Genomic DNA, 15,009 nt, shown 5'->3' with positions numbered 1-15,009 from the left:
CTATACTTGTAAAAACAATAAATTGACAATTTTGACGATTTTACCTTTTCGTAAATGCGTCAAATGCATAGACCAGTCGCAAAATAAATCCGTGATCTTTTTCCTCGCAATAAAATTAGACGACTTTATGACAGTCACTAAAACGACTATTGTCCAGCTAGATTGGCGATTCGTGACGCTGTTCCGCGCCGGTCGAAATTGCTACGAATCGCAACGAAAATTGTAACGGTCGGGATATGCATGAAAAAATAATGACAGCGTCCGCGGCGCAATATGTAAATAGAAGCAAGTAAAACGCGTTTGATGAGGCGTTGTTCATGCAAATTAAACCGATGTGTCTCCGCTATTCAGTGGAACGGCTGATTGCCGGCATAAAGCTCTCGTCAGAATATCCTTCGATAAGTTATACGCGGTGGTATCGGTATTGTTCACGTAGTAGCACCTTTGGAGAATGTTTGGATGGGGTTAACCGCCATTCGTATAAACAGCTAGTCAAAGCGCGGGCTCTAATTGAGTTGAAACGTGATTACCTGCCTCGGTAACGGTATGATAACTTCGTCATATTCTATTCAGATGAACGGGGTGCTCCGTTACTTCAGACACGTGTACACGCAGCACACATGATTATATCCGAACTTCTGTATCAAGAAATGATGAATTCTGCAGCATTATCTCAGAAGATTGTTTGCAACGGGACCGTTGCGAGTTAAGTTTTATTTGCGGTCGCGTTCCGCGAAGCTGAAGCAAGTTGTTCGGCTGGAGCGCTGGTTTGATGTCTTTCGAACTATGCGGTGATAGCGTATCACTTAGCAGTAGTTAGGCAACGTTTAATTTTGATTGTTAGCTTCTGTTTAGGAGAAGAATATCTTTGTTACGACGCAGTCGAAGTACTTGTCCGACGAACTGATGCGTATTTCATACTGAACGTATCATTGCCGGTCGAATCACCGATTACCAATTTTCTATTTAAGTATTACTAAAATTACAAAAATGTTTTTTTATGGAAAATCATTCATTAGATTGTTTTATGCAAGCATATATTATAATAAAAATTGTACGACGTCTATTTAGACGTTTATTTAAATGGAATCTTGCAAGTCAGTCACTTTTAGTGCTCGGTACATTAGTATTGATTTCTCTCATGGAAGTGATTAATAAATACATGCTTCATTGATTCATGCAGGATTAATAAATAATAGTTCTTGATTCTTCTTCTGCCCGATATGCTGCGAGGAAATAAATATTATGAATAAATAAATACGCTGAAAGTAAGCTTTTAATTAAAGCGAGTGATGCGTAATCAATAAAATTCCATTTCATAAAGTGAAGAAATAATTCTTTGAGTTCCCAAGCAATAATGTACGCGGAAAAGAATGAATTTCTGAATGAATTTTCATAATTATAATGAACAGAACACAGCTCTTAAACATTTTTTTTGCAAGACCATTATTAATATTCCTAATTGATAATCAATTAATTACGTTTTTATTATTTGATCGTAATGTTTTTGTTCTATGTAGTTGTAGTTTGTTGTTGATGGTTGTTTGTGAGGCAGCACGTAGTTTGCTGCTGAGATTTACTTGTTTTATTTTTTTCCTAAATATGTTTCTTCTCAATTAAATTTCCTCTGTTTGCTGTATTACTAGACTCGCGGCATTCTAATTTGAAAACATCTGAAACGAATTTTAAATTATCGTTGACATTGGTAATTCAGTTTCTACGAAGTTACAGTAGAGACTTCCATATCTGAAGATTTATTTTTGTAGTATTCGAAAATTTCGTTCAAGTTCTTTTCTAGATGTTAATGTATTTAAATAATTCAATGATTAGATAATAGAACGTTTGTATACTAGAATATTGTAGAAATAAATGTTCGTCTGTAATAAATGTCTGTACTGTAATTGGAGAAAGCGATAACCTTGATGTTATAAAACGTTCATCCCATTTTTTCCTCTGAAATAAAATTATAAAAGTGAAAATTGTTTGCGTATGAATCCATTTGATTTAATGTTGTGTTGTATAATGATTCTCGGGAAGCAACAGGAAGCTATCGTATAGGTACAGCGACGCATTATATAGTAATGCATTCGAATGATTCATTGGTGTTCGCGCACGGAAGAAGATAGGTTAAATTCGAAAATAACTCTCGTGCGTATAAGCGGGCAAGTGCAACAGATTTTGCGTGACGTATATTTGGTCGGTTTAAAACAAAAATATAACGGTCGAAAGGATAATATGGACGTGGTCTAAACCGCGGCATGTATAGGAAAGCTGAAAACAGAAACAATGAATCATGCACCGCATCAATATTTCGCGGTGGATTTATTTCGACGTCGAAATTCATGGATTACCCTTTCGAGAAAGCTTTTACCACTTTAATGCAACAGTCATGCTAGGCATTAATGAAAAAATGTTACCGTATCCGGCGATCTATGATTTACAATCGACAACTTGTTCCCCATGATCTTTTCTCGTCGCCGATAGAAATCATTCTCGATCGAATATGCAAACGAGATAAGCCGATCGATAAAACACATTAACCGAATTAATTAAAATTCAATTGGACGAGAACGTTCGCCGGGGTGATTGCGAATCCAGAATAAATGATTAAATCTAAATCCACGATGCATACTGTAAAATTATTTGAGAACTCAAATGTCTCGTGCGATGATTCGTTCGACCTGCATATCTTGGCATTTTTTGTCAAATATTCATAGGTACATTCATGGAGGGTACAACCATATATATATATATATATATAACGTTGACATATTCTATGTGCAAAAACAATTGGATAACAAAGAATAACATTTTTTCATTTAAGGCTGCGTTTTCGAGAAAAATGAGTTGGACGACTCGCCAAGTTCGCGTGGTTTGTGGTGTGTCAAGAAGTAGAATTCGTATGCTATGTGATCGGGCGTGTCAATTTATTTTATTTATGCCTTTTATATATTTTATTTATGCGTATTCAAGATAGTATTATCCTCCAAAATAATTTTTCTCGAAAACGCAGCTTTAATTGAAAAGATATTACTCTACATTTTTATCACCAGTTATCGAACACCCTATATATGTACGTACGTGGGATCCATTACTGTAACTTCACAGGTCGTGGGATCTTTGAAGTGAAGCTACTCGGAGCTCCAAGATTTATACAAGAGTTTAACCAGATATCGGCGTTTCTGCGACAGTGGCAGAGACTCGTGAAAAGTCTCACTGTCAGATGCTTTTGCGACATTTCGAGGCAGTCAGGCGATTGCCACAAGATTTGCGAGATCCGTGAAATGGGAACTGTAATTCTGTAATAATTGAGTTGAAATTGTATTTAGAGTTTAGTTGATTTGGGAAAGTAAAAATAGGCTGCGGATATTTATGCAAAATAAAAACTTTTTACATCAATCGTAATGAAGCAAGAATTAAATGACGATGTATTATCTCTTTTAAAAGTTTTAATGCAATTGAAAATAATGTAACACTATTCTTAAATTCTTCTAATGTATTTACTCGTCTGTATTTCTCTTGCTCATTTTTCCCATAAATGCATAAAATCTGCAATCGAGGTTATTTCTAACGCGAACATTTCCCCGTCTTCTATTCTCAGAAATTATTTATGAAAAATACAAGTGTGTGATATTGATATTTTGTTCTCAATTTCTTAGAATCTTTAAGAAATGAAGTAAATTTTCGCCTAACCTCTGCCTTTTTAAATTGCTCAAACAATTGTATCAAAATCCGCAGCCCATTTATAAGCTAGCTTTCCAAAAAATGAGAGTCACGATTTATTCTTTTGAAGAGTTAGGCGAGAATGAATGAACCATTATCCTAGAATTTTTTATGTATTTCTGATAGTCATATAATATTGATGTCATCGAATTATTGCTATTAAATCCAGCTTCCCCGATTAAAACATTTAAAGCAATTTAACGTAAATGCATAATCATGTTAAATTTTATTTAACACAACCAATAAATCGCAATCACGTCGCAAGTCGAAAGTGACGCCAAAATATTTTCCATTAAGTTCTAAATTTCAGCAAACGCGGTTAAGGCGATATTTTCAAGGGAACGTTCATAAAGACATCTTTTTGCTTTGAGTCTTCTTTCTGATCTTACGTGACACGAACTCCGGAAGGAAAATGATTGCTCCGACTCGTCGTATGCAGATCAAATATCAGCGGAACTGCCGCGAAATTCTTGGCGAGTTATTAAACGTCAAAGAAAAAACACGAAACGTGTAAAAAAAGAGGGGAAGCGTAAAAAAATGGCGAAACATCTGATATAGAAATCGTTGATCAAAGCCCGTCACCGGTTTCCCGCTAATGACCGGTGCGACATGGAAAACGTTTGACTTTAATAAAAAGCACCGGCGTGTTTTTTCAAACTCAATACCTTGGCGGTGTACGCCGAGCTCAGCTAGACACAAGAATTACTAACAATTTCTTGCCGTTCCAGTAATCTCAGCGGCTCCTTTCAACGTTACATCTTTATTCCGACTTTTCCATTAATTTAATTAGTATTTTTCCAAAGGAATAAACTGCCGCGTCTACCATCAACGATAATTAGAGCTGCTTTATTTGAATTTAATTACCGGGAAAATTCTGCTTTCCTAGATTTTATTTAATTCAATACGTAATAAAGTAGTCAATAAAATGATTTGCTTTCAGTTCGTTTCGAATTATGCATAATTAAACATTTTTGCTTCATGGAATGATATAAGAGGTATTAGTGATGTTCCTTTTTTATGTTTATATTCCTTTTAATTGCTTCTTCTATGACTGTGAATGAAGAGTATGAAATTTTATGAAATTAAGAGTAAAATTGAACAAAAGTGTATAGAAATCTAGGCAAGCTTTTATCTCGTATAGTAAAGATTTAATTTAATGAAAAGTAGTTTATGGCTGTATTGATCGAATTATGTACTTTATTACTACTCATACTTTCACTAGCTATAAATGTACAAAAATTTAACTAGATTCAATCACACAAATGATTAATAAAATCCCTACAATAGCTATAAAACTTCCAGTATTATTATTACATTTATTATTGTTGATCTACATGTGAGATACAAATTTTGTACATCAATTGGAGATTCAATAGCCACTTAATCAATACATAAATAATCTGACAATAATAAATAATAATTGACAATAATAATAATAAATAATAATAAAATAACTGACAATATTTTACTATGTTCTTCGTCGAATAAATTTCGCTAAGGATGCGTATGGATCAAAACACTGTTTAGCTGTTACGACCTCTTTGGAACGTGTGTACCAAAAATGTGTCGCAAAAATTAAGCGATGATGATTATTATTGGTAGCATTGTTAGTTTTTACAGCTAATTTACAAAATCCTTATTTATATCAATTTTAAAGTTAATAGACTTACAATGACTGACTGCTGAGCCGCCCATACACAGTTTTTGCATACTAATAATTTATATATTTTTAATTGTTCGTTTTATTTCGTCTCCGCCTCCAAATATTTCAAACATCTTAAAATTTACGAATACATTTTATTTTTACGCGTGACTATAAAACTCGTCGTAACACAAAATATTGCCATTTCTTCGTGACGAGTATACGCGTCACAAAACTCCTCGTTTCATAACCACCAAACAAATCAGAATTGAGATGTAACAAACTAGGATACCAAACTTTCTCAATCCAAGAAAATACAAATCAGTGACTTCGAATGCACCCTCAGGACCAATCCATCTCGTAACCGAAAAGAAACCAAAAAGTCCGGGCCACCGATAAAACCGAAGGAGTCCAAACTTCCCTCTCGACCGCGTACCTGATCCCGGCTGGTCCCACAAATTAGGAAGGTTCAAACCTGACATTAGGATTGCGTTTCGCCGGTGAACGGTGTTTCAGAATCGCAGGGGAGAGCGAAGGGTAGTTGGGGGTCGGGGGAGATTCGGGTGGTGGGCGTACGAGTGTACGCGTCGCACTTTGAGCGACTTCAAAAGCACGTGTGAGTTTTATTTAAAAAAAAAAGAGGCGGAATGAAAGAGAGGCGAACGGGAGAAAAAGAGGGAGAGTGAGAGTGGGAGAGAGAGTGAGGAAGAGAGAGAGAGAGAGAGAGAGAGAGAGAGAGAGAGAGAGAGGGAAGAAAGGTGGATGAGGATGAAGGCAGAGGAGAAGCGGAAGAAGCGAGGACGACCAAGGTTGGAGAAGGACGAGCTGACGGCAGGAGGCGGAGGGAGAGAACGGGAGAGAGTAAAAGAGAGAGAAGGGAGAAGGGAGAGGGGAACCACGGAAAAAAGCCGTGAACGAGGTAGCTGGCGCGGGGCTGCGTGACACGATATGAGGCTAGGGGTCGGCGCTTTGACTTTGACGTGCAATTAAAAGTGCATTTTCCGCTCAACAGACGTTTCGCGGATTCGAAGTACCTTGGAAAACGTTTACCCGAACGGCCAACGGGTAAGTCATAAGCTCCGTGAAAAATTTTCGCAGACGGTTCGACGTGTGCGCGCACCTGTGGCGATTTCACAGGCATGCAGGCGACCGACGACGCGCGGCACCGCTCAGCTCGGCTCGGCTCGGCTCGGCTCAGCTCCGCTCCGCGCCGAGCGGCGAGAGAGAGAGAGAGAGAAAGAGAGCGAGAGAGCGAGTCTGCTCCGTCGAAGAGGAAAAAGAGTCGTTGGGGACTCGCTGGGAGAAGGAAAACGGAAAGGTGAAGGGGTTACTGGCAAAAGAAGAGGTGAAAAGGGCGTCGACGAGGAGGAGGACGAGGTGGAGGAGGAGGACGGAGCGAGGGATGGCGCAGGTGGAGAAGGTGGAGGAGGAGGAAGAGGTGGAGTAGCAGGAGGAGAGGACGAAGAAACGCACTTGCCTTTGATATTTATTCTCGCGCGCGTGGCTGGCCTAAATAAGCACCTTTCCGCGGGAAACGCTCTCGCGCAAAGCACGAAAACCGCCGAGAAAGATTTTTATTTTGCACCCTCTCTTCGCGTTCACCCTTCGCGCTAGTCCTTCCCCTCTCTGTTCCTCTCTGTCTTTCTTATCCTCCTTTTCTTCCTTTCTCTCCCTCCCCCTTTCTCACTCTTACTCTCTTTCTCTCTCTCTTTCTCTTTCTCTCTTCTTCCCGTCATCTACTTTTTGTTCGAACGTGTAAAGGGAGTTCGATGCATCTACGGCACTTTCGCGACTCCCGCCAACGCCACCAGCCAGGACTCGTTTAACATTGCTCTTTACGCGGCCGCGCAATTTTTCCTGGCCCTCCCTCTCTCTCTCTCTCTTTCTCTCTCTCTCCCTCTCTCTCTTTTGTTTCTCTCTCCTCTCTTTCACTCCTCTCTTTGCTATCGACGCACGCGGCCTTCTTTGTTACGGATTTCTGTAATGATCGTTTTAACGGGGTAGCTCGCGCGTGGTTCGCGCCTTTGTTTTCGACAGGTCTGGCCGGGCGTTTATTTGGTTTTTCCGACGATGCTTTTACGAGGCAATTCTACAACAAAGAATAACGTATGCACGCTTTATTTGCCGGAGCTTTCTTTGTCGACGGCGCGCGGAACCAAACCGAACGCCGCCGCCGCCGCCGCCGCTGCTGCTCTGCTGTTCTACAAGCTTTGCTGCTCCTTCCGTTTCTCCCTTGATTCCATGAACACGGAACAATTAATGTTCGTTCTTCCGCGTGGACGATCGCTACCTCCGATGATGATAACCGTTGGATTTCATTTGTCCGTGGCGGAATCATAATTTCGTGTGTTTGTCTAGAACTCGACCAATTGTCTACAATGAATTGCTATGCGCCGACTGTGTTCGCAGGGCTCGCGGAGGAGAGACAAGGACAATGTTATGATTCCTGTTTCTTGTAAAAGCGTGGAGATCGTTTGGTTGAAATAGAAATTGAGTTTGGGTAATGAGTGTGACGGTTTGATAGCGTATGGCATTCTGCGATTACTAAAATACTTTTCTCTAGAGCGAATATTCATCCGTTTGCTTTTATAGATGGTGAAACATGTGTATTCTCTAAAATATGACATAAATGAAACGTAATGATCTAGAAGATAACTAGAATGGCTAGAACCGCGAACGAACTATGTGAACATTTCGATGTCTTCAATACTTATCTGACGTCTCTCATGAATTTATGAATTTACCGTGTACCTTTGTCTAAAGTGTACTATAAAAGGACTTATAATGATAATAATTTATTGACGTATGTTATCGAGTGAAAAGTAAAAGTGGGGGAAATATTACTGAGCACAGTAAATTCTCTCCAATTGTTCCTCAGTTTGTACACAAAAATGGACAATTTGGTAAGAGGAGAGGAGATACGATTATTATAATTTTATCTCCTCTTTCCAAATTGTCCATTTTTGTTTACAAGCTAAAGGACAATTGGAGAGAATTGAGCATTGGGTGAGTACAGTAATTTCTCCCTAATTCGTGTTCAGATTGCACACAAAAATGGACAATTTGGGAAGAGGAGATTCGACTAATCGAGCCTTGCGGCTCATTTTTATAGTTACCGATTGCCAACAACTATAAAAACGAGACGCAAGGCTTCAATAATCGTATCTTCTCTTCCCAAATTGTCTATTTTTGTGCACAATATGAGCGCGAATTGGGGAGAAATTAGTATATTACTTTGTAGTAGCAACACGCGTTAAAGTAGTACAACATTTGTAGTAGTAACGTTTGTAGCAGTAACGCTCAAAATATATAATAAATATTATTACACGGTTCAGATATATAATGTTAAATGACATTTGCAACACACTCGTCTATCGTACTTAGATAAATACGAAATACACATCTGCACAAGGAAAAAAATAATTTTTCGATATCTAAAAGCTAACTTTCTTTACTGCTTTAAAATTATGATGCAAGTGCCTTTTTAGTAAATACATTCTTATTTCTTGTTTTAAATCTCTGATTTCATATATCCTAAAGAAATACCGATAGTTACTTTACATCAATAATATACATCAATAATATACATCAATTTACATCAATACTTTACGTAAATAACAATTTATAATTAAAGTTCGATAGCTCGGTCGGGGACGACTGTAACATCGACAGTTGGGGTCGATCGTAAGAGCCTACGCCTAATTTTCTTCATCCTATATAATTTAATATCATAATTAAACTTTTAGAATGTCCCGTACAAAAATTTGGAAACCATGAATATAAAAACATATGAAGATGGCTCGGAACCTTACAGCACAAGCAAATTTAATGAAAAATTGATCCGATGTTGTGGCTGCAATGACTGGGCGCGTAAAGAATGCCATGCTATGTTACAACTGATTCGGGGTCAGAGCCGGTTGTAACATTTTACCCGCTTCCCATATTTTGTTAATAATGTAAATATTTCTTGATGCACAACAAAACCATTGTGACTAAATAATCTCAGATAAGTAGGTAAGAGGTTCGTACGCGATAATTGTCGTTGTAAATACAGTAGTTTATGTGTAATCGTGTTCGAAAATCAAAGTGTTACAACCGTCATCGATCTTCCCTACTCGCAATGCTACATATAATTGACAAATAGAAAGTATCGTCAGTAGATTGTGGATTTGCATTAATTTGTGGTATACGCAAATTTCTGAACGCTGAAAAATGTGTATATTAACCAAAAATAGTGATTGTGTAGTATTAACGTAAGTAGTAATAACGAAAGGTAACAATTTTTGTTCACTTTAATCAGAAAGAGGTTTCTATTTATTGAAAGAATTTTTTCTATTGTGACCCATTATTGATATAACGATCTACAAAAATTGAAATTTGCATAAAATTTGCGGTCTAATCATTATAATCAGAGAGAAAAGGAAAACAAGAAATTGATTGATAGGTGAGCTGAGATTGTATATAAAAAAATAGATAATAAAGTTCCTACCACTCTTACTTAGAGCACTTCAAATTCCAAAGTTATTAATGAAGTATGTAAAGTAATAACTAAACTGCGTAAACTAATAATTTTACGCTATACTAATATTTGATGTCCTGATTACGTAATCTCCAATAACGTAGTTTGATTTGAAATGGCTATATCATATTCGACTGAAATGCAATATTCGCGACTTTTACTCGAACGGCTATTATTTTATCGATCATAATATGTTTGCAACGATTCGGTACGTCCAATGACATATTGAAACAAAGGATTGTCCCCATAATTCGTGCACGTCGGTTACAAATATTTTAAACATTTATTTAAAATATTGTTTACAATTCAGACATATTTGTATTACATCTAAATTGTGTGCTGCACGCGATCGTGCGCATGCTGGCACGTCTGTGCGTCAAAGCTACATCATTTTGAAGTTACAGAGGTTTTTATATAATACCTGCAGGCAGTTTCTGTCAATCCATTATTCTGTCTTTCTATTAAGACTTCAAAGAAGCACTCAATTAACGGAAACAGAACATGCGCCAATTTCTCATTCGCCCTACCGTATATCCAACACAAAAGGGCTTATTTAATAAGGGACAGTTAGTTTGATCTGAAATCAGTGAAACGTAACATTCGACTGCGCTACTAAATAAGTTATATGTTCGTATGACGTAGTTAATTGTTTTACATCTCTTTCATCCGCGATCGAGAGATCAAGTAATTTTATAATAATTATTTGCAAATTTAAAATGTTTATAAAGTAGATTTACCAAAATACTGAATTGGAGTGTTCGACATAAATGTCGAAATAATATCGTCAAAGGAACCGTTGTAAGATCTTCTTCGGTTATTGCCGATGAATACAAAAATGATTCGAATACAGATTACGATAAGCGGATTGGAATATTAACAGTTTCATTTCAAAATATTTGAACAGATTGAAATGCTTGTGAAAACCATTCCGATAAGTTTCACAAATTTCGTCTATATAAAATCAGAAATCTAAATATCGATCATTGTATGAAATATGGTAGAATCCGGCTTTCAATCGTTGGCATTCAACGGCGAATCCATTCAAAATACGGTTTAATTGATCAATAAATTCGTGCGGGAGTCTTTCAATACTTCCGTTTCCTGAATCGCTTTAAACAACAATCAATACCTTCCCATTCGAATATCATAAATGCCTTCGACTTCATTTCACCGGGACTACATTTTTTTTTTAAACAACGTACCTACGAGCTCGCATTCTGTAAACTACTCTGCGAATGGAAATATCATCGCGTCTTAAAATCGTGTCATTACGCATCTTTATTACGAAAATCCACTGTTTCGAACGACTACTGAAAGCACTGTTTTGTAACAAATATAACGCTTTCGATGTGCGACCTGATCTACACGACGATTGAAATTTATCCTACTGTTTTATGATACATACGACTTGTTTAAACGGCAACTATTATTCTACTGGTTTATAAATATGGAAAGTAACAATAGCTGCAACGTGTTTCATTCAGAAAATGGTAAAAATCAGTAATAAAGTAATTTCTAATTTATTTTTTCTATGCGTCGAAATGTTAAAATGTAATGCAATATAAATATTTCCCTAAACAATAAAACAACGAAACAATTACAGGAAAGTAAAATGGATGGAAAAGGATAAACATTTTTTTCATAGATATATCGTGAACACAATTATTTCACTATACAGTAGAACCTCGACTATCCGAACTTTCGATATATAAATTCTTTATTATCTTCGTGCAACGAACTAAGCTGATCCACACTTTATTCGCTATAAAATTTTAATCCAGCACTCTGCCATCCTTTGTTAAATCGTCTTATCTACTAATTTGTCATTTTTCAGGATATTATAAAATATTTTAAACATCACCTGCCTTTTACATTTCAAGCAAAGCTTGAATATTCTATATTCTTCATAGAGTTCCAAATGTAATTCCATTATTCGTTTTCTCTTATTTAAAAATGGTTTTATTAATTCAAAGCCTTATTTTATGGATGATAACTTAAAAATTAAGGAAGATAACTGTTCCGAATATTCATATTTCCTTGATCAGTTCAAATAATGGGTTCCTCTGTAGTTTGGCGAATAAATAAATCTTACTTTCTCGCAAGCTGATTTTCGCACCGAAGATCTGCTTGATCCATTTACGAATTCCGTGCACGTTAAACAGGAACGCCAATGCAAAAATGTGTCTTCGTGGTTCCCGTGTTCCCCAGGGAGCGAATTAATAGCCGCGCATTTAAACGCTAAGTACATACACGCGTATGGGCAAGTTCAATGGAGTCGGCAAACAGAAGTTCGAAAGTAAGTATGCCATTGTCATCAGCTCGGCGGTGCGTCTCTGCGGTTTCGCTGATGAAATAAGAAACCTCTTAACGTACTGGAGGTTCTGTTAGGCGCGGGAGGGAAACGTATTGTTTTCTAACGAGCTCGGGGCAACCGGTGTATGTTTGTTTCATTCGTATTCAGCGCGGTTGATTTGCCTCGAGTATGGGCCGCAATTTTCCGACGATGCCGGTCCGGAGCTACTTATGAGGCCAATCAGTGACCCACTTCGGAAGAGCCGAGTGTAAATTGCTTCGTCCATTTCGAATTACAGACGGAGCCTCGGGTCCCACGAGATTCAGCTTCCTAACGACTCTCCGAGCGCCTTTGCTTCGACGATTTAATAAATAACGATCGTTTAATTGCACGCCGATACGCAACTCTAAGTGATTTCATTGGGGGCCATTGGGAGCTTAGCCGGTTCGCAATCTGTTTAAAAGCTGCTGGATTTGTCAATCAATGATTTATGCTGCTTGCCAAGAGCTGACTCTCGGCTAACAATTGGAAAAGTAAGTGAGATTTATTGAAAAATTATTCGTAATATTGGAACAAACTTTTCTGGAAGATTTCTTTTAACTGGATTTCTTTATTTATTCGGAGCGCAGCGGATAATTATGTTAATCAGTGTGCAGCAAATGTGCAAACGCAAAAAGCGATTCATTTTCTCGAAGTTCGTTAACTCTAGAGTCGTATGAACTTTAAAAATGAATTAACGGTGACTTATTTTTGACATAAAAATGTACGTTAAATTATTAAAAACAATGTTGTAAGGAATCGAATGAACTTTCGTTTGATATGGACCGGTCAATCAGTTCTTGGGTTATTCGTCATACATGTTTAGTAAAGAAGGTGTTAATGAAAGACACAAAATCTTGTAATTGATAGATATTTTTAAGTGATAAAATTGTGGAACATACCGTGAGGTAAACTGTTTTAAATTACGAAAATAGTTTTTAAATAAAGTCTTACAGGTTTGCGAACCAAATTTCTGAAGATCGCTTTAGTTCCCTGACGAAACGTGACCCTTTAACTAACAGAAAATATCTTTATGCATTTATGCCATGTGCATATTTATGAAGTGCAAGGGAACGTGCATAGAAACAGAAATTAATTATATTTTCGCATCATATTCATTTGGAGACACCTTAATCTCTAATATTTAAACGCTATTAAAAGGTAGATTCAAAGTCTAGGTTTCTTTAATAATAACGTTTTTAAAAATTATTTAACGAGCTCGTAATGCTCTGCATGAAGCAAAGCTAATGAAATGTTAGCCTTATGAAGTTATGAATTTTTGTCGGATTTCGAAATTTTTTAACTACCGCGGCGTGTACGTGGATCACTATGCTCGTCATTTCCAAAGTAGCTTATTTTACTTTCCCAAGCAGCTACAATGTTGAAGAATACAATGATGGATTCTGAAATTTTTGTTGCCTTCTATTCATCTGAGGAAATATGTAATTACTTACATACAAATCATAAATTAGGTTTTCAAGCATTTCAGTAAAAACTCGTTCATAAATATAGAACTGTAATGTACTAATTTGATAAAATTGATAAAAATCAGAAAATAAAAATTTCTATTAAATTCCTACGCTCTATTAATGTTTATTTTGGTTAGAATCAACAATTGAAATTTAAAAGCTGCTAATATTATATGAAAGTATTATATATATGAGTATATTTTTATTGAACATATTTGTGTAGTATTTTTATTGAATATATATGCGTAATACAATTTTATTGAAAAGTGTTAGAAATTTTAGCGAATTATGTGAAACGTTGCACTAAAAATCTCGATTTTATACATAATTTATGTTCAACGCTGTGCCACATTTGATCTGAATATTATTAATGACTAACTCTATCGTACATCGTAACGTATCACGTTCAGATAAATGACAATATTTCGTTTAATATTTAAGGACCGAAGTGTCGTTTTACATATTAAAATCAATATTGGAAAAATGGAAACGGACTTATCCGAAGCTATCAAAGTCGCGGACCGGTTCGGCGACTTTTTTCATAGTTCTTTTCGCGAGGACGATAAACCTTATTTTCGAAACAACGTAGAAAAAGTTCGTAAGGTAACTTTCTAACGACGTCAGTCGAGTTTTGACGCCCCGCGACTTCGGTCGAAGGCGACGGAACGCCTCCCTTCGGAATGGAAAGGTGCCAAAATTTGAATAACAGCGTTTACAGAACTCCTTCGACGGTGTAAAGGCACCTTAGAGAGCAATGGATATTTGTGGTAACAGATACATTATACTTTCACGCAGTCCTAAGAAACTTTCCAAGATATTCCGTCGTTTTACTCGTTTTCCCACCCTCGATCGAACTTTCGGCCACTATTTCGAGGACTTTCGCAATAATTTATTCCGGCCGGGGCGGCTATTGATTTTCAGTAACAAGTTGAATTCGTGGCTGACATTACAAACAGCAGATTCCGCCGACTACTCCAAGAGTAATAGAAAAATCCAAAATTTTACGCCCACAATCTTAGTAACAACTTATGGCGACAAAATTTTCAAATTTCTTTTTTTATCATGAGCTTTCAAATCTCGTAATTTTCAAATGTTTACCCTTTATCCACTTTAAACCTATTAGTAGGATTTTCAATTGTGCTATACTCTCTAATGGTAATTTTAAAATTCTTCTTTATATGATAATCGCAAACGAAATTGTCAGGTTATATTACTGGAAGTGATTGTTAGGGCACAATTAAAATTGCTATTCCTGTCGAACAGTTCATTAAAAAGTCCTTAACCATAAATTGTAGACTCTCACGAATTGTAAAATTATCGTCGG

Source organism: Megalopta genalis, chromosome 7, assembly GCF_051020955.1.
Source record: "Megalopta genalis isolate 19385.01 chromosome 7, iyMegGena1_principal, whole genome shotgun sequence".
NCBI lineage: Eukaryota > Metazoa > Arthropoda > Insecta > Hymenoptera > Halictidae > Megalopta > Megalopta genalis.
Note: the sequence above shows the minus strand (reverse complement) of the source record.